Source organism: Panthera leo, chromosome C1 (genome assembly GCF_018350215.1).
Source record: "Panthera leo isolate Ple1 chromosome C1, P.leo_Ple1_pat1.1, whole genome shotgun sequence".
Taxonomy (NCBI): domain Eukaryota; kingdom Metazoa; phylum Chordata; class Mammalia; order Carnivora; family Felidae; genus Panthera; species Panthera leo.
This window is the reverse complement of record NC_056686.1, coordinates 46,487,322-46,510,303: the sequence shown is the minus strand read 5'-3', so window position 1 is coordinate 46,510,303 and position 22,982 is coordinate 46,487,322. Positions and strand designations below refer to the sequence as shown.

At 41.6% G+C, this 22,982-nt stretch overlaps 1 long non-coding RNA gene across 1 annotated transcript in view; it reads left to right on the top strand.

Annotated features, from left to right (window-relative positions):
• The window catches only part of LOC122227265, a 91,324-nt gene extending 72,606 nt beyond the window's left edge, over positions 1-18,718 (top strand). The window contains exon 3 of the long non-coding RNA XR_006205946.1: positions 18,637-18,718. This is a non-coding gene — a long non-coding RNA (uncharacterized LOC122227265). The remainder of the gene's footprint in view (positions 1-18,636) is intronic.
• The last annotated feature ends 4,264 nt before the right edge of the window (positions 18,719-22,982 follow it).

The window sequence follows — 22,982 nt, the reverse complement described above, 5'->3', positions numbered from 1 at the left end:
TGTTTCTACATTGAAAACAGACTCGGAGATTTACGAGCTTAAGGAACAAGTACTATTATTTTGAGGTCCTAAACTTTTAAATGATGGCAACACTGAAATCTGTACTTCATACGGGGAGCCAAGAAGACACAATTGAAAATGCCTATTCTTTTGACAAATTAGAAGCATTCATTGCAGTATCTATTTCTTGTTTACCAGGGATAATGCTGGATGAATCACAGACTGGTAGATGGATGTCCCTTCTGAACACTTTTAATTAGCACTGCCTATTAGGATGAACAGAGTGTTGCTTTCCTGCCATAGATTACCCCCAACCCCCCTTAAATGAAATAGAAATCTTATTCTCCACAAGGTAATATTCATCTCTTCCCCAACCAGACAGGCATAGAAAATTAAACAATGGTCCGTTAAAAAGCCCAGATAATGTATTTATCATTTCCAGTTTATGTGAGTTTGCAAGGCAAATAGGAGTAGGAGCTATTCGTTATGGGACCTTGGGGAACAACAGCGGGACTGGGGAGGGAGCTGAGAGGCTGGAGGATCTGAGACTTGTAAAAATTCATTAAAAATACGAGGTACTATTGGAGATAGAGGAAATTAATTACTCTCAGGGACTCAAATGTCACTCCTCATTTAAGTGACCTGGCAAGGAGGCTGAGAAACTTGTTCTGTGAGGGTTTCTGTAGTGGAGAAGGCTGGGAGCTGGGATTCCCCAGCTGTCAATTTTTGCATTTCCTTGGTGACTTATTGACATGTTAACCTGGCTTGTGCCCTAGCCTCCTCTAATGAGTAGAGTTAAATGAGAAATGGGGGTTTGGAGGTGGGGGAAGCACTCTCCCCTGTAGCTGGCCAGGTTATTCAGACCAGCTCCCCAAGCATGTAAGCAACTTCAGACCTGGGGGAAGCCTATGATTTACCACAATGGAGAGAAGAGACTGATCATTTGCAGCTGGACTGAGTTTGGTCTTTTATTATTGCTTTTCCATCCACAAAGCTATTCTCTGAGGGGGAGTGAATTTGGAAAGACAAATTAAGGTTTTCTACCTAAGGAGGACGGGGGGAGCAGTAGCTTCTGAAAACAGTCATCTTTTCTAGATTGCCTGTCCAATAAATCTTTCTAATGCATTCTGCCTATAGACAGAGGTTGAAAATATATAGATATGTGATGACTTAAAAGTTTAAAATCAGTAAACCCCCAGAATAATGGAGTAGAAGCTTTCTCAGATGTGTGCCTTACCTAGACTGGGAATGCAAGGTTTTATTCTTGAACTCTGCCATTAATCAACTGAGATGTTGCACAAGCCATCACAGTGCTCCAAGCCTCTGTTGTATTATTTATAAAATGGGAACAATAATATCTATCTTATGTGATTATTAAGGACAATGTGCCCAAAAGATCTTTGAATGGTAGAAATATACAGGTATGTATAACACCTATTGATACATTTTGTCTTGAAAGTCCTGATTTTTAAAAATTAAGGCTGCTCAGTGGTCTGTGTTCCTCTGTGGGTCAAAGTTAAAGGGCTCTGAAGTATTTTCTTGGCTTGTTCAATTAGGAAGGGTGAATCAACAAGCCAAAGAAGGAAGCACTGCTTTTGGGAGAAAGTATGCCCTGGTGTTAAAAAAAAAATGTGAAGCATAGCTTTGGAGGAAGTTGGAGCCCTGGAAGTTCACCTCTGGGAGCAGTCCTAAGAGCTTGTCTTCAATTCAAGAAAGTCCTGTCCTTTTGAAGCAGAGACAAATCGTGCATTGAGGGTGGCAGAAGAGATATTTGAAGATTATTCACCTATTCCTAGAAAGAGATGATGATGAGATAAACTTGGGCAGGGTCAGTGGGGACAGAGGACAGAGAACTTTGAAAGGCCTTGGAAATGAAGGAATTCTAGGCTTTCACATAGTCATGGTGGTGTGCACTTTGTGGAGGGTGCAATGCAGTGACTAAGCCACAGAGCATCCCCAAGGTACTTGTAATGTTATTAATAGAAATGTGAGAAAATGCAGGATACAGTCCTTCTGCTCAAGTTGCTCAGAGAAGTCAGCAATTATACAGACCAGACAGCAATAAGCCCAGAAGAGCAATGCTGGAGACAGCACTGAGAGGGAGGTGCCTCAAAAGATGAGCAACACTTTGCTGGGTGAGAAGGGGTTTGAGGCTGGGCATTGCACAAAACAGCTGCTCCCAGCCACACGGAACCATAGCTGCTCAGCCACATATTACAGATGCTGGTTTGAGAGCTGTGCACTTGACCTGTTACATTTCCTCAGCAACCAGGTTTTGTACGCCAGCTTGCACTCAGTGATTTTCCAAGGCTTCTGTGCTGTTGGTGTCTCCTGAAAGTAGACTTGAAGGACCGTCTGCCTGTTCTCATCAGCCAACCCTATAGTGACCCACCCTAAGCATGCAGAGAAGGCATCCCTGGGAACCCAATTCTGAATAGTTGCTAAAACCACTGTCCCCATTCCTTGGTGTTCTTTTGGAGCTTTTAGGCCACTTACCTTTAAAAATTGCCTGAAAGCCATCTGTTGACATAACTGAGCCGTTGGCTCTTTATTTCTTGCGTTAACTAGATGTGTCCATTTGAATTCATTTATAGCCATGGTGTCATCATGGTGAGATAGTAATAAGACAAGAAAAATTTTTCTCGCCAGTCTTCCTCCTCTTTTTCCTCCTTTTAGAATTCCTAGTGTCTCCTATTTGCCGACTTGTTGATTTTCTCAGATCCTGTTTACCCTTTTACTTTTCCTCTCCTGATAAAACCACACATTCTTCAACTTGGATGGAAGTAAGAGATTCTTGACACCAGGGGGTTCAACTGTAAAAACCTTAAACGTGTTCTTAACCACATGGCAGTTCTCTTTATCTGGTATGTTTGATGTTTGTGGTGTTGCTTTCCAAAGTGGAATGTCTTAGATTGCAATCCCCGCTCCAACATGTAACAGCTGTCTAACATTGAGCAAATCAATTTCTTTAGGCTTGAATTTTCGCATCAGTAAACTTAAGGTAACAGCAATACTTTTCATATAGGATTGTTGTAAGAATTTAATGAGAGAGTCCATGTGAAAGAGTCTGGCTGTTATCTATTGTCAATGAATGTTAGCCACTGTTGCTTATAACAATACATGCCATTATAAATTTTTGAAATGAAAAGGCAGATGTGTTGATCTTTGGCAACAAGGAAGAGGGAAGCTAGAAAGACACTCTCCCACTCTTTGGCTGGGCTTAGAAAAGGGAAGTCCCTAGTGATGAAGACATTGAAAGCAGCTAAGTCTGTGGGTGCACAGGGAGCCCTCCCTGTCCAGACAGTGGCCTGGCTGCTGAACAGTCAGAAGGTCTGCTGGGCTCCCTGAGCTGCTTCTGGGCATCTGAAGAGTATCTAAGTCAACCCTGCCCTATGTACAGTGTTCATCGCAGATAGTATGGTGGTTTTGTAATATGTCAATGTGGCAAATGGGATTACCTTACTCAGAATTCAGTTTCCTATATGTTTCTAGTTAAGAGAGCCATGGGAGAGTTTCTTGGGAGGTCGGAGGATGGAGGGAAGCAGCAGCCACTCTGCAGCTCACCTGTTGTTGGTGATCTGTGGACTCACCCTGTCGGCACAAAGCGGCGTCTGGGCCCACAACTGCTCTTCCTTTCCCCATATCCTCCTCCCGCTTCCCAAGGCCTCATCCAGATGTGTGTGTTTAGCCACTTAAGAAAAGGCCCCGGTTACAGCAGGCCATCCACATCGGCAAGCTGGGAAGCAGTGAAAGCCAAGGTTCCAGTAAGTTTTCATGGAGTTTCAGTGCCTGTTTGTGGATTCCAGGCTGCTCCTGATTCTCCCCATTTATAACCATCTTTCCCTCCTAACCGCCTGCCCAGTGGACTTCAAGCTCCATCATCAGACATAATTGAACAGACTTAAAACTGCTTAACCAGTTCCCGCAATCGCTTGCCAAATTCCTCTATTAAATAAATAATAAATATATATTTATTTTTCATATATATAGTACATATAGTGTGTGTGTATGTGTGTGTATAGATATATATGGCATTTATTATCAGACGAACAGAACCAAGCACTAGGAAATTGTGTGTGTGTGTGTGTGTGTGTGTGTGTGTGTGTACATCTAACACTGCTTGTTTCTGTTTCCATGATTGATCCCCACCTGATACAGCTGCTCATAGCTTTCTATAATGCAGAATTCTCCACTCATAAGGAAAGCCCATTCCTGTTCTACCTCCCATCCACCATTCCTCTTTCTGTCTGTCATGTAACAAAAGAGAAATTAAACTCATAATCCAAAAATGTTGTTTTTCAGCCCAGGATATATCCCACTTTTTCCTCAGGACTTCTGCCCCTCCCAACCTGAAATAGTTGCATAAACTCACTGCTGTGACCTCATCCACGGAATTTTTTTCTCTCTCGCTTCTCATCTTTTGAAGCTTAAGAATCAGACTCTTCATGAAGTTAACCCAATAAATGTGAATATACTAGAGAGGTACTTCTAGTCGTTCAGTTTCCCCAGACCTGTCTCCTCTTCATCCTCCCCATGCCTTGTAAAGACAATACCTTGATTCTGAATGTTTACAAAGTATCCTGTGATATGGTGGGAGGGGACGAAGCATGGAACTTAGAATATGAATACCTGTGCTTGTCTTCTGCCACCACAGAGGGCTGACTGCATCTGCTTGTTATGTAGTTTCTAATGGCTTCAGTTTCCTCAGATGTAAAATAGGTATACTAATAGCCAGCCTGCTATTCTCAGGCCCTCTGTGAGTCCAGGGATCCCTGAGCAGCTCTGGATATGTGAGGCCCTCTGTTCTTGACATGTGTGTCCCAGTCTCAGATTAGCTCACACCTCGGTTAGGGAAATGCCAGTTATGATGAGATGTTAAACCTTAGAAATCACAAGAGAGTAGCAGATCAGGGCACTCTTATTTTTTAATGAAAATAAACACCTTGACATGTTTGTAACCTAATTTCTTACACTATTCAGGGTCTACCATAGTAACTTTTTGCCTAAGTTGTTTCTTGAAGATGCAGATTGAAGAAATTGAGCGAAGAGTGGTTTCTGTTAAGATGGGCATGTACTTCAAAAGCACTTGTAAAAAATATTACAGAGCTGACCAAAAAGGGCAAGAGGCTTCCAATATGAAAGAATGACTAAAAATTCTCCTATGTTTGTTAAAACTAACAAAAATCAAATGCAAAAAATAGAACATGACAGAACAGCCTATTATTGAGATGACTGCAAAAAAGAACTCAAAGTTATAATGGAGGGAGTTTTACAAAGTGACACAACCAAGTGATGAAATCAAGAATATACAAAGGAAACTGTTATGAACGGATAACGTAGATGTCCATTCAAAGAAAAGAGCCTCTCCGTCATCTCTGGCACAGGAGGGTCTCTGTGTGAGTAGGACAGATGGCTCTGGGAACATCCTATTCTTAAGTGTGACATAGGCAACCAATTATGAGCTCACAAACCTGGTTAGAAAAATCTCAGTAATTGGCAGGTGTATGACTTCCAGATAAAGATGTGGAGGATGTGTTTGACAGCTGCAAGCCACATTTGTGGCCAAGCCTCACCCTGTTCCCATGCACACATTTATCATTGAACAACAGCCAAAGTTGAAAAACTAGCTGGCTTACCTTCCCTCTCACTGCATGTGTGTGTGTGCGCGCGCGCACACACACACACACGCACACGCACACACCCTGCCTTCTTACAAGGATCAAATGAGTACTATAGCACAATGGCATGTTGGTGGGTTCTCAAGAAGGTGTTTGTTGGATGGATGTGTGTATTAATGAATTGCCTAGGAACTCAAGGGGAAAGTCTAGAAATATCAGTAGACATTATGACAGCATCCTGGACAAAATGAAATGGGGAAAAAATGCCCAGGAGAATTACTTTACTGAAGATTTAACACGTTGATGTTCATAACACCTCACCTGCCAAAGGTATCCTATTCAAAACGAATGAAGCAACAGAACAGGATTAAATTGGCACAGCTGGAGGAGGTCTGCCTGCATATGAGGAGCTGAATGTTATCTCCAGGCAACGGATGGAGTTGTAACATGAGGATTCTTATTTTTAGTGTTGGGGAGAAAATGAATTTGAACCAGAAGACACCGAGGGTTGATAAGGGAAGAACGGGGCTTGAGGGAGGGAGTGGATGTATAATAAGCCCAGACCAAGAGGGCTAAGCAAAGAACTGGAATCAAGGGAGGCCTGTGGAAGGGGATCTTGTTATTTCAGAGTGGCACAATAAAGCATAATGAGGTCCGCTAGGGCATCTGGTCAACTCAGACCCCCCTGCTTAGGACAGTAGACACCTAAGGGTCAGAGAATCAGTTTCCTATGGGTGAGGAAGACCAGCATCAATCCTGTGTGAACATGTCTGTATCCTTTGGGGAGCGGTGAAATTCTTTATTAAATCAACTAGCATGGTTTATTGCATTCTTCTCTCACTCTTAATGTCCTATGGGACCAGGTCTATGGTTTTTTTGCGTTTTTTTTTCCTGAATCTATTTCTAACATCTAACTCTAGGTATTAAAAAAAGAATCACTGAGAACCCCCATATGCTAATGATGATAAACCCCAACCCAGACATGTAAGGAAGCTATTGTTACCCCCATTTATAGGTAAATGTCAAGAGGATCAGAGAAGTGAAACAATTTAGTCAAAGTCCTGCAGCTGGTAAATTGCTACGCTAAGACTTGAAACTAGACCTGTCTGACTGAAATCTGTGATCTGCCCACTATCCCCCTAAGCCTCAGATCCCACAATTGAGTAGATGTTCCCTAAAGATTTCTTAGAGAGGAGGGAGAGAAAGAGGGATGATAGATAATGATAAGGTAGAGGAGAACATTTGGGTACAAACAGCCTTTTGGAAGATCTGTTCTGAACAGATTGTAGACAAATGTGCCTGACACATGTATTATTCAGAGATCATCCAGAATGGACTGAACCTCACAGAGAGGAAACTGGGAGAGAGTTAAACCACTAAACTTTGGGATACACCCATGGAGAAGCTAGAACGTGGCCAAAATCAAGTGTAAGAATGTCAGAATGTTGGGAAAGGGGATGAGACCAAGTCTTGGATAAAGCAGAAAACTCTGCTGTCTGGCTTTTCTGCTGTGAACTAACCCCACCCACCTACCCCACCTCTACCCTCCTGCCTCATTTTGCTAGTTTTGCTCCTGTAGCAGCCTTAAGAGGAAATTATTTTCATGTCTAGAAAATTTTCATGAGAAAATTAAGACTCAAATTAAGAGTTTTGTGGAACTCACTAATGCCAGAAGTAAGTTTGAATGCAAACCACCAGCACTAACCTACCTAGGCACCAAATATTGTGAGAGTGTCTCCATTTGCTGCACGATGATTCTTTCAAAGGAAATTTCTGTAGGAATTTTATTTGACAGGTAATTTTCTTGAGGCCAAGCATGTATCTTCCTGGGAACATTACCAGGGGAAATAAAAAGACCATCTAGAGCTTGTGTGCCCCTAGATTTTTCACCTTTCTGTGTTTAACACGTGGATTTAATGTTACTGAAATGCTGGTGTCTTTATTTATCAGTGTCTCTTCACTAGGGACACTAGTTCTGGACGTCCCACTGAAGGTAATGCTTCCAGATGGCTTACAAATTAGGTTCAATAAAATGTAGTCATTCTTCCTTTTAGTGAGTTCTTGGTGCTGAACCTATTTGACTTACCTAATATCCTGTTTGAGTTGTTAAATCCTAAACATAGATTGATTAGAACAGGAGAATAAGCTGTCGGGTTAATGCGTTGAGCTTTTGAAGTGGATAAAAGAACCACTTTGGCACTAAAAGGCTGACTTAACGTACACTTCACCATTTGTCTGTGTGGACTCAGTGTCTTGTATCTCCTCCCTCTCTTGCTCATGTAGCTGCAAATCCCCTGGCCTATAAAAATGGGAGTCGGAGGTGACTGGGAAGAGAAAGTGGTACTGTGCATGTGAAAGTACTCGGTAAAGTACACATGGTTATAGAACTCTAAGTTGGTGTAATAAATTTAAATACCAATTGTGAATAAGAGTGTATTATATCCCTGGAGATACACTCGTTCATTCAGAAACTTTAGGAAGCAAAAATGGGATCAGGACATTCTAGGAGTAGAAGGGATCTCAGAGATTATCTGCTTTAGTTTCCTTGCTGACAGACAAGGCACTAGAGTCTGCAAGCGAGGTAGTAACTTCTGCTCAATCCCATAACAAATGCTACGCAGAGCTGAGCCTGCAACTCATGTGATTTGCTTCTCCATTCTTGTCCTTCTGCGCATGAGCCTCTGCGCCGTCCCTTGTCATGCTTCTGTGGACTCTATCCACTGTGGCCCCTGATGGAACTATTCAAACCCCGAGCTTCAGACTTCACATGCCAGGGAGAAAGCCCATACCCATAATGCCTGTCTTTTCCAGTGTATTTGTGGGAACTTTCTTTTAGCTGCAATTAAGAGAATGAATGTTGTAGGCTTTGGAATGATAGCCTATCTATTGTGACTTCTGCTGGACTTCGTGGAGTTTGTCCTTTAAGCACTGAAGAGTGTGTTAAAAGGACCTGTGGATTCTGCCTCTGAAAGATACTGAAACATTTCCTTCTCTCTCCAGCGCATTATACTACAAGCTCCCTGAGGGCAGGGACCTTGTCTGTCTCCCCTTTTGCAGTATATCCCCAGTGCTTAGCAAAGCAGAATGTGTGGCTCATAGCAGATGCTCAAAAGGTATTCGTTCAATGAAAGAGTGAATCCCAGCTGCCATTACCTTTGTCCAAGGTCACGTTGTCCTCTGAGCCTCATAAGTGCTCAACCTTTAGTCTCGCTCCTTCCAAACACTGCTCTGTCCTTTATCCTGCTAATTACAGATATAAAAAGGCTACTCCTCTGCTGAAAATGTGTCAGTGGCTCCCCTTTGCCTAGTGGAATTGGCAAAGTGTCTTAATGGAGACTTCAGAGGTCTTCATAATCCGGCCCTGTCCTAACTTCCCAAACTCATCTGTAGAATCTTCTCTGCCATTCCCACCTTTCAGTGTGTGTGTGCGTGCACACACACACTTATTTGCTTCTACCTGTAATACCCTATCCTGCCTTTACCTAATGTGGTGAATTCCTACCTATTCTTCTGGCCCTTCCCAGAGGCTCATTCCCTACCTTCTTTGGTGTCTTCCTCAGTTATTAGGCAGATCCTTCCAGAGCATGAGCTGTATCTTTAATCCCTATGGATTAGAAAATGGGAGATAATGCTGAACGGTTGCCCCCTCCCTCCAACATGGCAGATTACTGAGATCAGGTCAAAACTTAGCTGAGTTGTAATGAGAACAGTATTTGGGCCAGATCTAAAGTGAGAGCACCAAGAAAGGAATCGTTTGTGAGCCAGAATCTGGAGAAGAGTGGGGCTGGCTCACTCTCTCAGAGAATGTGCCTTCTCAGTGGGCCCCAGTCTTGTGACCTGACACTCCTTACCCAGGACTGCTGAAAACCTGTACTTCATAAGAAGAAAATAATATAAATACTGATTTTTATCTCCTCATGCAACTCTGATAAAGTTATCATACGTGATATATTGTTTTCACTAATTAAAAATAACAAAAATATGCTTTTGTAAGCAACTTTTTGATTTTTTATCATTAATTTCAACTTTAAAACTAAACATATTACATGATGTTAATAAATTAGAGAAAAAACAAACAAAACCCATGATCCATCATTTGGGTATGTTCCTTTGAGTCTTTATATAGACATATTTTATATATGTTATATGTTTATATATTTTTTTATATGTTATCAGATTATACATATAAATATAAAGCCTGGCTTATTTCACTCATATCATAAGCATTTTTTATGGTGCTAGGTACTGTTCATATCAATCACTTTAAATGACTGAGTAATATTCCACTGAGTGAATGGACTATTAGGTAGATCCACCATAATTCATTTGGTCATTTCCATATTGCTAAAGGTTGGTTTCCTTGAAATATTTTGCTTTGTCAATAATACATGAAGATTCCTTCATAGACAGTGATTTCCCCCTCTTTGGGGTTATTTCCTTAAAATGACTCTGACCCCAATTACTAATTTGCACACACTTCCTCTGTTAAAGCCACTCAGTAACCCCTCACACCCTTCCTCTCTGCATGGTAGTTAACCCCTCATTCCACAAGAAGGAATTTGAAGGCCTAGGGATTTGAAGTCCCAGAGTCATAAGTTGATCACCCTTGCATCTCCTGGTAGCCCCAACCCCCTGACTTGTCTACTGTCCTAACGCCCACCAACCTGTCCTTTCCTCTCTGTGCTGTTGCTCATGCTGGCCCTGTGACTTCAATCACCCCTGCACATACCCTGCATATACCAACCCTTTGCCTCAAACCCATACCTGATGGCACCTCCTTTGGGAAGCTTCTCCTTTTCCAGTGAGATGATTTAGGCCCCCCTCTCCAGGGATTCCAAGACTCCCTGTGCACGTCTCTGTCATCACCCTATCACACTGTGTTGAAAATGCATGCTGGTGGATCTTTTTCATCGTTTCCCAGTTACCATCACAGTACTCGACACTTTGTTTCCCCAGTTACTAGCACAGTACTCAACACATAGTTCCTTTCTTTCCTACTCCACCTGCCATCCACAAGCATGCTGTGCTGACTCAACCTCCGACCTACATTCAGAATTCAGCCCCCTCTCACCACTCTCTACGGCTACCACGCTGGTCTGAGCAGCTACCATCATTTTCCTGGATTAGTGTAATAATCTCCTACCTCATTTCTTAGCTTTCAGCCTTGCTCCCGTATTTAACACACCAAAGCAAAAGTGTCCTTTTGAACATCCCATCCTTACCTAAAGCTTTCTAATGGCTGCCCTTCTAAAAGTCTTTGCTGTTGTCTTTAGTGTCCTGGGGCTGCCATAGCAAAATAACAAAAGCCTGGGTGGCTTAAACAATAGCCATTATCTTCTGGCAGTTCTGGAGGTTAGAAGATCTGAGATCAAGCTGCCAGCTCATTTGGTTTCTGGTGAGACCTGTCTTCCTGGCTTGGAGATAGCTGCCTTCTCCCTAGTCCTCACAAGGCGCTTTGTCTCTGTACACGCAAAGATAGCTCTTCTTATACGGAGACCAGTCGTATTGGATTGGAGCCTGACCCTTCCGACTTTATTTAACCTTAATTACTTCCAGAAAGGCCCTATCTCCTAATATCATCACAGTGGGTATTGGGGCTTTAACATAGAATTTGAGGGGATTCAATTGAGTCCCTAACACATGGCCTACAAATTCCCATGTGATCCACAGCGAACTCACCCCACCTCCCTTAGCTGCTCCAGCCAAACTGGGCTCCTTAACGGCATCTCGAACATACCCAACATGCTCCCATCTCAGGAATATTAGACTATCACCCCACATGGACTGTCCTCCAGACATCTGTCTGATTCACCCCTTGTGTCCTTCAGGTCTCTGTTCAAGTGCCCTTTACTGGCTATTTCTTCCTTGACCATCTTTTACAAAATTGCACAGCTGTTCTACCTCAGCCTGATCCTCTTAACCTCACCTTACTTTTCCCTAATGATTTGCCTTACTTTTCCCTACTTTTCACTACCTGACTTTATATATTTGTGTATTCATCTCTCACTCCTCCACTCTAGTGGCAGAAACACAAGCTCCATGAGGGCAGAAGTTTTATCCTCGCTTGTTTACAGGTGTATTGCTGGCACTTAGAATAGTCTGGGCACGCAAAAGATACGCAACAAATACTTGTTGAATGAGAGCATGAATGAATAGAAATTTCATTCATATCCATTATCTTATTTCAGCCTAAAACAAAACCTGGAAGAGGATGGGGTTGATGTGTGTTCTCTTTTCACAGATGAGGAAAACTAATATTCATAAGAGCAAGATTTCATATATGTAGTGATAATTTCATTTGCCAAGTGTTTAATATTGCCAAGGGATATGCATACTATCATACTGGCTTTCATTTCATCCTTGGACTAATCCTGAAAGATTATATATTATTATCCCTATTTTAACACAATTACGCCTTAGAAAGTTTCAATAACTTGCCTAAGGGAATCACTACTAAGTGACAGCCAAGATATGAACCCTAATCTGACTTCAAAGAGCTTGTTTTTATCTATTATTATAGTTCATATCCTTTTAGCACAACACCATGTGCCAGATACTATGCGAACTCTTAAAATAACACTGTGATGTACGGACCACTATTATCTTCACTTTGCAGATGAGTTAACTAAAGCTCAGAGATGTTAACTTGTCCAAGGTCATACCCCCCTGACCTAAAAGTCTGACTGTCGGCTCTTAGCCACCTCCCTCAAAGAGCTGGTAGGAGGCCGGACACTCCTTACCTTCCCTTTCTCTGCCTTTGTACATGGACTGAACTGCCTGAATTAGCCCCCTGGTCCAGGATGTCCCAACTATGCACACCTTAAGTTTATATTTGCAATGCTGATCTCAGTGATCCTTATGAGACAGAATGCTTTGGCTGATAAAGCAAATTAATTTGTTCATTAAAAGTATTGACAAATGCTACATGGTGTAATCATTTTTAAAAGAAAGCATAGTCTCCATCAGCCTCTTCCAGATGAGGTCTGTGTTCTGTACCTATTCTCTCTCTTCTTAGATACCTGGAAAAATGTATGTGTGATTCACTCAACCTCTCTCGCTGCTTCTAATGGCACAGCGTAGGTCAATAGTGGAGAAGGATAATTGAATCTATTTTTCAGACTTGCATCGGTAGGCTCTATTCTGGGCACATATTATTAGAATTGTGAGAAACAGACATTTCTTTAAAGTGGAGTGTTGGGCTCCACTAGAAAGATTATTAAAAGACTTTACAATGCCAGCCTTAGAAATATATAGGGCACCTAGATTCCTCGCTCTGTCCCTCCCCTCACAGCACAAAGCCTATTCAAATGCCTTTCCAGGATCAGCCTTCCTCCCTCCGCCCGTCCTGTGTAGCCTGCCCTTGCTGCACACTTGCTCATTGGTATTGGGCCAGTGGTTCTCCAAGCGTGGTCCCAGGACCAGCGGCATCGGCATCACCCATGACGTCATTAGAAATGCAAATTCTCAGGCTCTGCCACAGACCCACAAAATCAGAAACTCTGACGTTGGCGCCCAGCACCCCACCTGTTTTCACAGGCCCTCCAGGTGATTTCGATGCAGGCTCAAATTTGACAGCCCATGTATTAGGAAAGTGTCACTTCCCCCCACCCCACGCCCCTCGGCTGGCCCGATCCTCACAAGGACACAGCTGCTCTAGATCCTGCTCCTTGGTTGCAGCCGCAACAGAGGTGACAAAGAGGTCCGTTAGGGAACTCCATTCCTGGCATACATGGTACAGTTTTACGCATGGTTTTGGCAACAATATTTTTAACTGTAAAACATACAGACCCGGCACCTTTACTGAGTAATTGTTGTCTGCTTTAGGGAAAGGTTATGACTAACCTTTTCTATTTTGGTCATATCTTTAGTCTTATCTAACAGACCATAATGATAACTACTGTTTACTCATAAATATTCTGTTTTAATTTTTAAAAAAATTATTCGTATAATACATTTAAAACAAATAGTACTACAACCCCTATTGAAAAATAGCAATCCTCTATGTTTCATAGACCCAGCACTGCGAAACTCATCATTTTTCCTGCCGCTTCTGCTATTTAACTCCATGTTTCTAAAGAGCACATGTCTGTTGCTGTCAATTTCAGACATTGCTTCCTGGCTTCCGCTTATTGTAATTAGGAATTAATTTTCCTGGGGCGCCTGGGTGGCTCAGTCGGTTGAGCGTCCAACTTCGCTGAGGTCATGATCTCCCGGTTCCTGAGTTCGAGTCCCGAATTAGGCTGGATGCTGTCAGTGCAGAGCAGAACCTGCCTTGGATCCTCTGTCTCTGCCTTCCCCCTGCTCTCTCTCGCTTGCTCTCTCTCTCTCTCTCTCTCAAAAAGAAATAAGCATTACCAAAAAAAAAAAAAAAAAAAGAATTAATTTTCCTTTCTGTTACCCCCTCACAGTTTTTCTCTCCACTGTTTCAGCTCCTCCCCCACCTTACTCTGTCTCTCCCTTCCGGGTGGGACTTCCCTCTAGGTGAACGAGTGTGCACACTATTGGCATTCAAGCCCCTACCCATCCCACCCTAGACACTCTGCTAAGTCCTACCCCTCCTCCTTTTGCTTCCAGGCTCCTAGGGTACACTGAAATCTCCCCTCTGTGGTGATCATGCTAAACTCACACCAAGTTATGCACAAATACCATTAAGAGAAGATTTACTTTGTTTTTTAATAAATGTTTATTTTTCATAACTTACCTGCTAATATTTTATACTAGAGGAGTGTTACATTTTATATAAATTAGTATTTTCAAGTGATGTTTTGGGTTATGGTTATAAACTTCTGTTTTCAAAATGCAAGTTAAATGTTGTAATTTTTAAAATTCTCTTTTTACCACTCTCTCACTTGGGATATGCTGAGTTCTTAGGTTTCCAATGACAATCCTAATAATCACTTGGCTTGAGAGGCATATAGCAACCTGAACTCTTACCATGGACTAGGGGTTATTCTAAACCCTTCACATATATTAATCACACCATTCTCTTTACCACTGTGTTAGTTACATGCGCATTGTTGTTAACACCATTGTACAGATGAGAAAATTGAGTCACGTGAGGTTAAACGATTTGCTCTGGGTTCCACAGCTATGCAGCACTACCCTGAACCACTTCTTGTAATAATTCCTGGTGTGTAATGTGGGGTCCTCAGAGATTACCAAATATATAATTCTTCCAGCAGGTCTGCGGTTTAGGTAGACTAGGTGCCTGGCCTCCCTATTTCAATACACTTCCAGACCATAATCTCCCACTCCCTGCAGGTCATTTCCTCAGAAGTCCACAGTGGAATATTTGTTGTACCTGACATCACACTATCCCACTTCCCTGATTAATAAATCTGCCAGATCTCCTGATACTAATAGTGGCTTATGGTCTACCAGAAGGCCCTCTATCCTGCTAACATCAAGCAGGGAAAGTACCAATCTCAAGTGAGAGAAAACTCGGACCCCTTTGCTTCTGCTCATTTGGGCTACTGACCCCTCCTTTGAGTCCTGGTACATTTCCCTGCCCAATAGCATGTTAATTTCAGTATGGCTAACTCCATTTTAGTGATTACAATGCTGCAGCAAGATAATAATTCTGTTACTTCAGTATTTATTTTACATACTATCAATATTTTATTTTCAAAGTGCACAGAATTTATAAAATAGAAAGCTCAAGGAAACGAAATTATTTAATGTACTTTAAATAAAAAAAAACATATAAATATGTTACAAACAATGGGGAAAATGTAAATTTACAAAAGATAAACATTCTAACCATAATATAAATTATTGGCGAATAAAAATTCATTAAGATAAATATTTACAATATAAACTAAAAAGCATATAACTCAGGAAAACCTAATCAGTTATGGAAGTTGAAAACAAAAATATTGTTTGCGCTTTTTAAAAATGTGGTAGTTAAATAATAAAGTGGGTCAATGACATCATTGGGTTGCAAATGTATTTTTGTGCAAGCTTTTCTTGCTGCTAAAAAAGCTCGTTCTGGTGATTTTCTGACCACTCAGAAGAATGGTGAGGAAACACTTAGGGACTAACCCTAAATATTTTAATCCAGATTTCATCTTCAAATAATTTTATTTCTTGTTATTTACAAGGAGTTCATTTTTTTTTTATTTGAGAGAGAGAGAGAGAGAGCACAGCAGTGGAGAGGGACAGAGAGAGAGAAAGAGAGGGAGAGAATCTTAAGCAGGCTTTATGCTGAGCATTGAGCCCGACTCAGGATTGCATCCTGTGAACCATGAGATCATGACTTGACCTGAAATCAAGAGGATGTTCAACTGACTGAGCCACCCAGGCACCCCTGATACTCAGGAGGAGTTCTTGTTTGAATAACTGATTCTCCCATGCCCACCCCAACAAAGACTAGGTTTCACATTGATAAGGAGCTACACATCCCACCCCAGACCTGCCCCTGCCAAAGAAAACATTTGATTTGCCTTTGTCTTCTGCATTTTCATCATAGATATTTGCTACATCTGATGCACGAGTACCTGGACTCATTTCCGTGCTCGCACATTCATATTCTACTTTTCAGAAATTCTTTTCTTTGAAGTGCAATAATAATTATTCCTTCAATAGGAGCTTTGCAAGACCACAATGTGGTTGCTTATTGCTATTCACACAGGCCTGGAGCTGTCTAGACTTGTCTTTTCACATCATTTGAATAATTGAACCATTGATCTTGCTCTCCAGATATTAATAACTCGAATTTCAGATGTTTTAAAAATTAAAATAGCGCACCAACAAATATGTGGATATTTCAGACTTAAAAATAGTACAGTGTACTACTGTCATACCACAATTGGGTATTCACGACTTTCTCCTTACATGGAGTACCCAGCATGCTTCAGGGCCAAGCCTCCATTTTATAAATGGGGAAAATGGTGCTCAAATAAGTGAAGTAATGAAGCTCAGGTCGCACAGCTAGCAAGTGTCAGCGCTGACATTTGAACCCAGTTCTTTGGACTCTAAAGCCACAGTAGCCTATACTGTCTCTTATTCAAAAAGTTACCCAGTCACTGTTCTATAAATAGACTCCACATTATCTGCCCTTTGGGTGAAACAAATGACCCGCATTTTTTCCCAGCCCAAACACTTAGCTCTAAGAGGCATCTTCCTGAGGTGAGCATTGTCGAACACCAGAATGGGCTCTTGTGGCAGGTTATACAATTTCTTCTTCCGTCATTCTCAAAAATAACCGAGATGAGGAGTTGTGACATTTACACAAGTTCCAGATGACTCTCTTGAGGTCTCCCCACTCTGAATTCAGCAGGACTATGAAAATTAAGAGGCAATTGAAATCTGAAGTCAGTTCTGATATCTGATCCTTTAGCTGTTTGTTACCATACAAATGAAACATCTGGATGACAGAACTGAGTGACTTTCTCCCTCTTGTTTTTGAGCCTCATGTAGCCACAGACTTTGCTGTCTGTTGTGCCATTATCAAAGCATCCAGGTGGAAGGGATATCTCGAGAAATTGGAAATAATCTTGGTTGTCTTTCTTCTATTTGCTCCTTTCATCTTTTTTCTGTTTAATAAGCACAAAGTAAACACAGAACTGATTTTTTTATTCTGAAATGTTATGAGCATTAAGCTCTGAGTATTATCATGGGAATGAATTTCATTTGAACTCCAAGGAGGCTTAATGTAAATTTTTAAAGGAAAACCTCAACATTAGTAATGCTATGACGATTTCTCTGTGCCACGGTGGATCTAGAAGGCCTCCCTCTGGCAGGTCAAATGTTTCCAAATCAGTTCAGGTTTTTTCAGGTCTTTGAGGTACCTGTAGAGCTCCGTCCTGACTCCATAGGCAGCATTTCAAAGGTTTGAGACTGTTTAGTTGTGGAAATTTCTATCACTTGTCAGTCACCCACTGTATACCAGATCCTATAGTGAGCTCCCTACGCGGGCTTCTTTATTTAACTCAGACACTTCTACCAATTAGTTCAGATTATCCCATTTTACTGTGAAGCCAGCTATAAATCAGAGCAATTGAATGCTTTGCCCATAAGTGACAGAACTGGAATTTGAATCTAGGCTGTCTGGTTCCTGCACTCAGACTCTTCCTGCCATAGCACGTGGTCTTAGTGCTTCTATTCCTGGCCAGTTCCCCTCAGTCCTGCTTCTCATGTCTGTATGCCTAGGTTCTGGATCTGGGCTCACAGTTGGTCAAATTTTGCCTTTACCTTGAAAGCCTTCCAGCATTCTGGTCAATTGGTTTGAAGATACTCAGCTGGTTTCTTTTGAGAAACCTGACACATTCCATCTTGATTTCACTGGTGAGTTATCTTAAAATCCTGCTGGGCTCTCCGCACCTACCCACTGCTGGGTGACGGGAATATAGAGAGGAGAGTCTCCCGGCTGAGAAGTTCCCAGCCTAAGGGTCAGGGGAGGGAATGGGCACAGCCTGGAGAAAAGATAATTACAACACAGTGCAGCACATGTCGTAAAGAGGAATAAACTGTGTGATATGAGAATGCCTTCAATTAACCTTACCTGGGAAAACCTAGGAAGGCTTTCCAGAGGGAGTGATACCAGAGTCAAGTTTTAAAGGTGTTTGTGATGGGCTGAATTTTGTTCCCCCCAAATTCATATGCTGAAGCCTGACTCTCAGTGAGACTACATTTAGAGATAGGACTTTCAGAGCTATAAAATTGAAGTTAAATGAGGTGCCATGGGTGGGCCCTAACCCATTCTTACTGGTTCCTTTTAAGAAGAGTAAATTCAGACACACAGAGAGACATCAGGGTTGTATCACACAGAGAAAGCATCATGTAAGGACCCAGCAAGAGGAAAGCCATGTCCAAGCAGGGGAAAGAGGCCTCAGGAAAAACCAAACTTGTAGACACCCCAACCTCGGACTCCCAGCCTCCAGAGGCACGAGAAATAAATTTCTGTTGTTTAAACCACTCCGTCTGTGATATTTTGTTATGGCAGCCCTGGGAAACTAATATAATGTTCCAAAACTCTTCCTCCTTTTCCTTCTTAATTGAGTTGTGTTCATTCCTACAGTTTTCCACAAATACCCGTCATACCTCCTGCCTCTGTTGTGCTCCGGAGGACCTAGGCATGTTTCTCTAACTACTGATAGGTAGGTGGGTTTTTCATGTGAATGCTCCAGCCAGTGGTCTTGTGAAATCCACAACGGTTTGTAAATATCGATACTTGCAGGGCACAAATAGCTCCTGGCCATTTGTAAGAAATGTATGTGTTTCTGGTATATTTTATGTAATCTTTTCCAAAATAAGCTCAGAATTTCTACAACATGTAACAGTACATGTGTCACTTTTGTGTCGGGCAATATGGAGCAGAGAATTCTTCATAAGAATTATATGTATTTCTGAAGATTTAATCACTTACGTAAGTTGTGCATTTTTATACATTTATGCTTTTATTTAAAGGTTTATAATTTGCAAGAAGTATAAGAACTCTGTGCAACTAGGAACACGCTTTGGAGACATACAAGGAGAGCTCAAATAGACTGCTGATCCTGTCGGTGTACATTCAGTTTCAGAATAGCACTGGGCACAAAGTATGCACGATATCCATGTAAGATGAAATTACTGCTTTGAGACAAAGTTGAAACTCGTCAAACACAAAGACCCTCTGAAAATATTTTAAAAAATAAGAATAAAAGGAAATGGAAAGAGTAAAACTTTGTAAAATTAATATGATAAAAGTACCAGGTAAAATAATCAGTAAGCGGTAACACACAGAAGCAAACTAGGCACGGTAGGTTGCAGATGTGAATGCTCTAGTCTAAAATAGTCGATAATGAGTAAAACACATTTTGAGGGGTAACCAGGACAGAGGTCCTATGTGTTCAAATAAGACAGGTGTTTGATAATAATTTTCAATGTACCTATCTCCCCAGGAGGCAATGAGCTTCCTAGGGGAAAAGATGGGATCATATCCTTCTTCATTTGAATATTTTCAGGGTCCGGTACCTGATACAGAGTGGCCACTTAGTATGTGAGTGAAGGACTGGCTATAATTCACAGGCTGGACAGGAAAGGGGTGGAGAGGTGCTCACTAAGACGGCCATGGTAGCTGCCACATGTCTGTCCCTATTTGAACTGCCCATTTCCTTGTGTTTTCCCACTGTAACTTTAAAACCTGACTTCTTAAAGTAATAGCTAACACTTTTGCGGCAGGTTATACAACGTGTAAATGCTTCTTACACGTCAACTCATTGACTTGGATCTTAAAACACAGCTGGAGTGTTAGACAAAGCCAGAGTTCTTCTCCTCTGGTACAAATGAGGAACCTGACACCCAGGGCTTGCTTGAGGTCACAGAGCTGATATCAGGCAGCCTCAGGACTCAGTTCCAAACCATCCCAATCCAAAGCAGGTGCTCTTTTCACTTCACCATCAGCTGTGGGACACAGAGGAGGCCACAGCTGTGAGAGCAAGTACAGAGCCTTCCCAGGGAGGTAACAACTGGCCCTTGAAGCAGAAGCATTTTGCATTGTCTTCTACCAGGGTAGCCAGCCCCCAGCACAAGGCGTGATAAGTTCAAGGATGTACTAGGAGAGGAAGAACTAGCCACAGGTACAAAAAGGTTACAAGCATGGGCTGTGCAGTCAGACTTGAGCTAGAATCTTACTCGTGTCCCTTACTTGTTATGGGATCTTCCAAAAATCCTTTTGATTAAAACTATTTAATGAACACTTACTGTGCACTATTCAATGACTAGGTTTTGGGTGTATAGTGGTAAAAAAAAAAAGAAAAAAAGAAAAAGAAAAAAGCATTGCTTTTCCCATTACTAGTTGTCTAATAACACTAAACAAGTCCATCAGTTTATGTATAATTATCACACAAAGTGGTTGCGAGGAATTAAGTAGATAATGAAGCAGTGTGCCTAGGGAGCACTTGGGTGGCTCAGTTAGGTGATCATCCGACTTCGGCTCAGGTCATGATCTCATGGTTGGTGAGTTCGAGCCCCACGTCAGGCTCTGTGCTGAGAGTGCAGAGCTTGCTTCAGATTCTCTTTCTCCATCTCTATCTGCCCCTCCCCTGCTCTCTCACTCTCTCAAAAATAAATCAGCATTTAAAAAAATAAAAATAAAAGCACTTAACAGATACCTGGCATGTAATAGTGCCTCTGGCAATGGTAGCTGAATACAGGTGCTTAAGAAGTTAGGGGCGCCTGGGTGGCTCAGTCGGTTAAGCGTCCGACTTCGGCTCAGGTCACGATCTCGCCGTCCGTCCCCGCATCGGGCTCTGTGCTGACAGCTCAGAGCCTGGAGCCTGTTTCCGATTCTGTGTCTCCCTCTCTCTGACCCTCCCTTGTTCATGCTCTGTCTCTCTCTGTCTCAAAAATAAATAAACGTTAAAAAATTTTTTTAAAAAGAAGTCATAGGAAGGTTCCACTTGTCCACTCACCCCTACATGGCTCTGGTGTGGTCCTATCACTGCCTGTCTACACCTGACATCAAATCTTGATTAGACCACCCTCTAATATTAATGATTCCTACAGTTAGGTCTCCATTAATCTCCAAGTGCCTTCATATCTATTAGTGATTTTAATTACTACCACCATCCACTGTGGTGAGTGTGGTTCTCCCCTAATAATAATAAATAAGGGAAATGTAGGCCCATAGTTTGTGACCCACAAAACACAGCAGGCTAGCCAGGAATGGCCTCCATGCTCCGTGTGTTCCTGCAGTCCCTGCAGAGGGCCCTCACCTTCTCGGAAACCTTTGCTAGCTCCTCCCTGCTTCCCAGCGACAAATACAACATCTCTGACACTATGTGCAGTCCTGCTTCCCCCACACAGATCCACAGAAGAGTAGGGATCCTGGTGGACAATAAACTCTTCCCTCGAGAAAAGGGCCCTATAGTGAGCTTTACCAAAATCTAAGTGATCCCTTTAAACTAACATCCTTTATTCTGATTGTTTCTCTTACTAGTTCTGGTGCTAAATGTAATGTATTTCATAAAGTTATGATGCCTATAGTTGATTTTTTAAAAAACTATTTCTATTTAGTAAATAAAGAGCTTGGGGCACCTGGGTGGCTCAGTTGGTTAAACATCCAACTCTTTTTTTTTTTTTTTTTTTTTGCTTTTTAAAAAAATTTTTATTTGTTTGTTTATTTATTTTATTAACTTGTTTTATTTTTTATTTTTTTTAATTTACATCCAAATTAGTTAGCATATAGTGCAAAAATGATTTCAGGAGTAGATTCCTTAGTGCCCCTTACCGATTTAGCCCATCCCCACTCCCACAACCCCTCCAGTAACCCTCAGTTTGTTCTCCATATTTAAGAGTCTCTTCTGTTTTGTCTCCCTCCCTGTTTTTATATTATTTTCATTTCCCTTCCCTTATGTTCATCTGTTTTGTCTCTTAAAGTCCTCACATGAGTGAAGTCGTATGATTTTTGTCTTTCTCTGACTAATTTCACTTAGCATAATATCCTCCAGTTCCATCCATGTAGTTGCAAATGGCAAGATTTCATTCTTTTTGATTCCCGAGTAATACTCCATTGTATATATATATATACCACATCTTCTTTATCCATTCATCCATCGATGGACATTTGGCTCTTTCCATACTTTGGCTATTATTGACAGTGCTGCTATAAAAATGGGAGTGCATGTGTCCCTTCAAAACAGCACACCTGTATCCCTTGGATAAATGCCTAGCAGTGCAATTGCTGGGTCGTAGGGTAGTTCTATTTTTAGTTTTTTGAGGAACCTCCATACTGTTTTCCAGAGTGGCTGCACTAGCTTACATTCCCACCAACAATGCAAAAGAGATCCTCTTTCTCCACATCCTTGCCAACATTTGTCATTGCCTGAGTTGTTAATGTTAGCCATTCTAACAGGTGTAAGGTGGTAGCTCATTGTGGTTTTGATTTGTATTTCCCTGATAATGAGTGATGTTGAGCATTTTTTCATGTGTCCGTTGGCCATCTGGATGTCTTCTTTGGAGAAGTGTCTATTCATGTCTTTTGCCCATTTCTTCACTGGATTATTTGTTTTTTGGGTGTTGAGTTTGAGAAGTTCTTTATAGACTTTGGATACTAACCCTTTATCTGATATGCCATTTGCAAATATCTTCTCCCATTCTGTCAGCTGTCTTTTAGTTTTTCTGATTATTTCCTTCACTGTGCAGAAGCTTTTTATTTTGTTGAGGTCCCAGTAGTTCATTTTTGCTTTTGTTTCCCTTGCTTCTGGAGACATGTTGAGTAAGAAGTTGCTGTGGCCGAGATCAAAGAGGTTTTTGCCTGCTTTCTCCTCGAGGATTTTGATGGCTTCCTGTCTTACATTGAGGTCTTTCATCCATTTTGAGTTTATTTTTGTGTATGGTGTAAGAAAGTGGTCCAGGTTCATTATTCTGCATGTCACTGTCCAG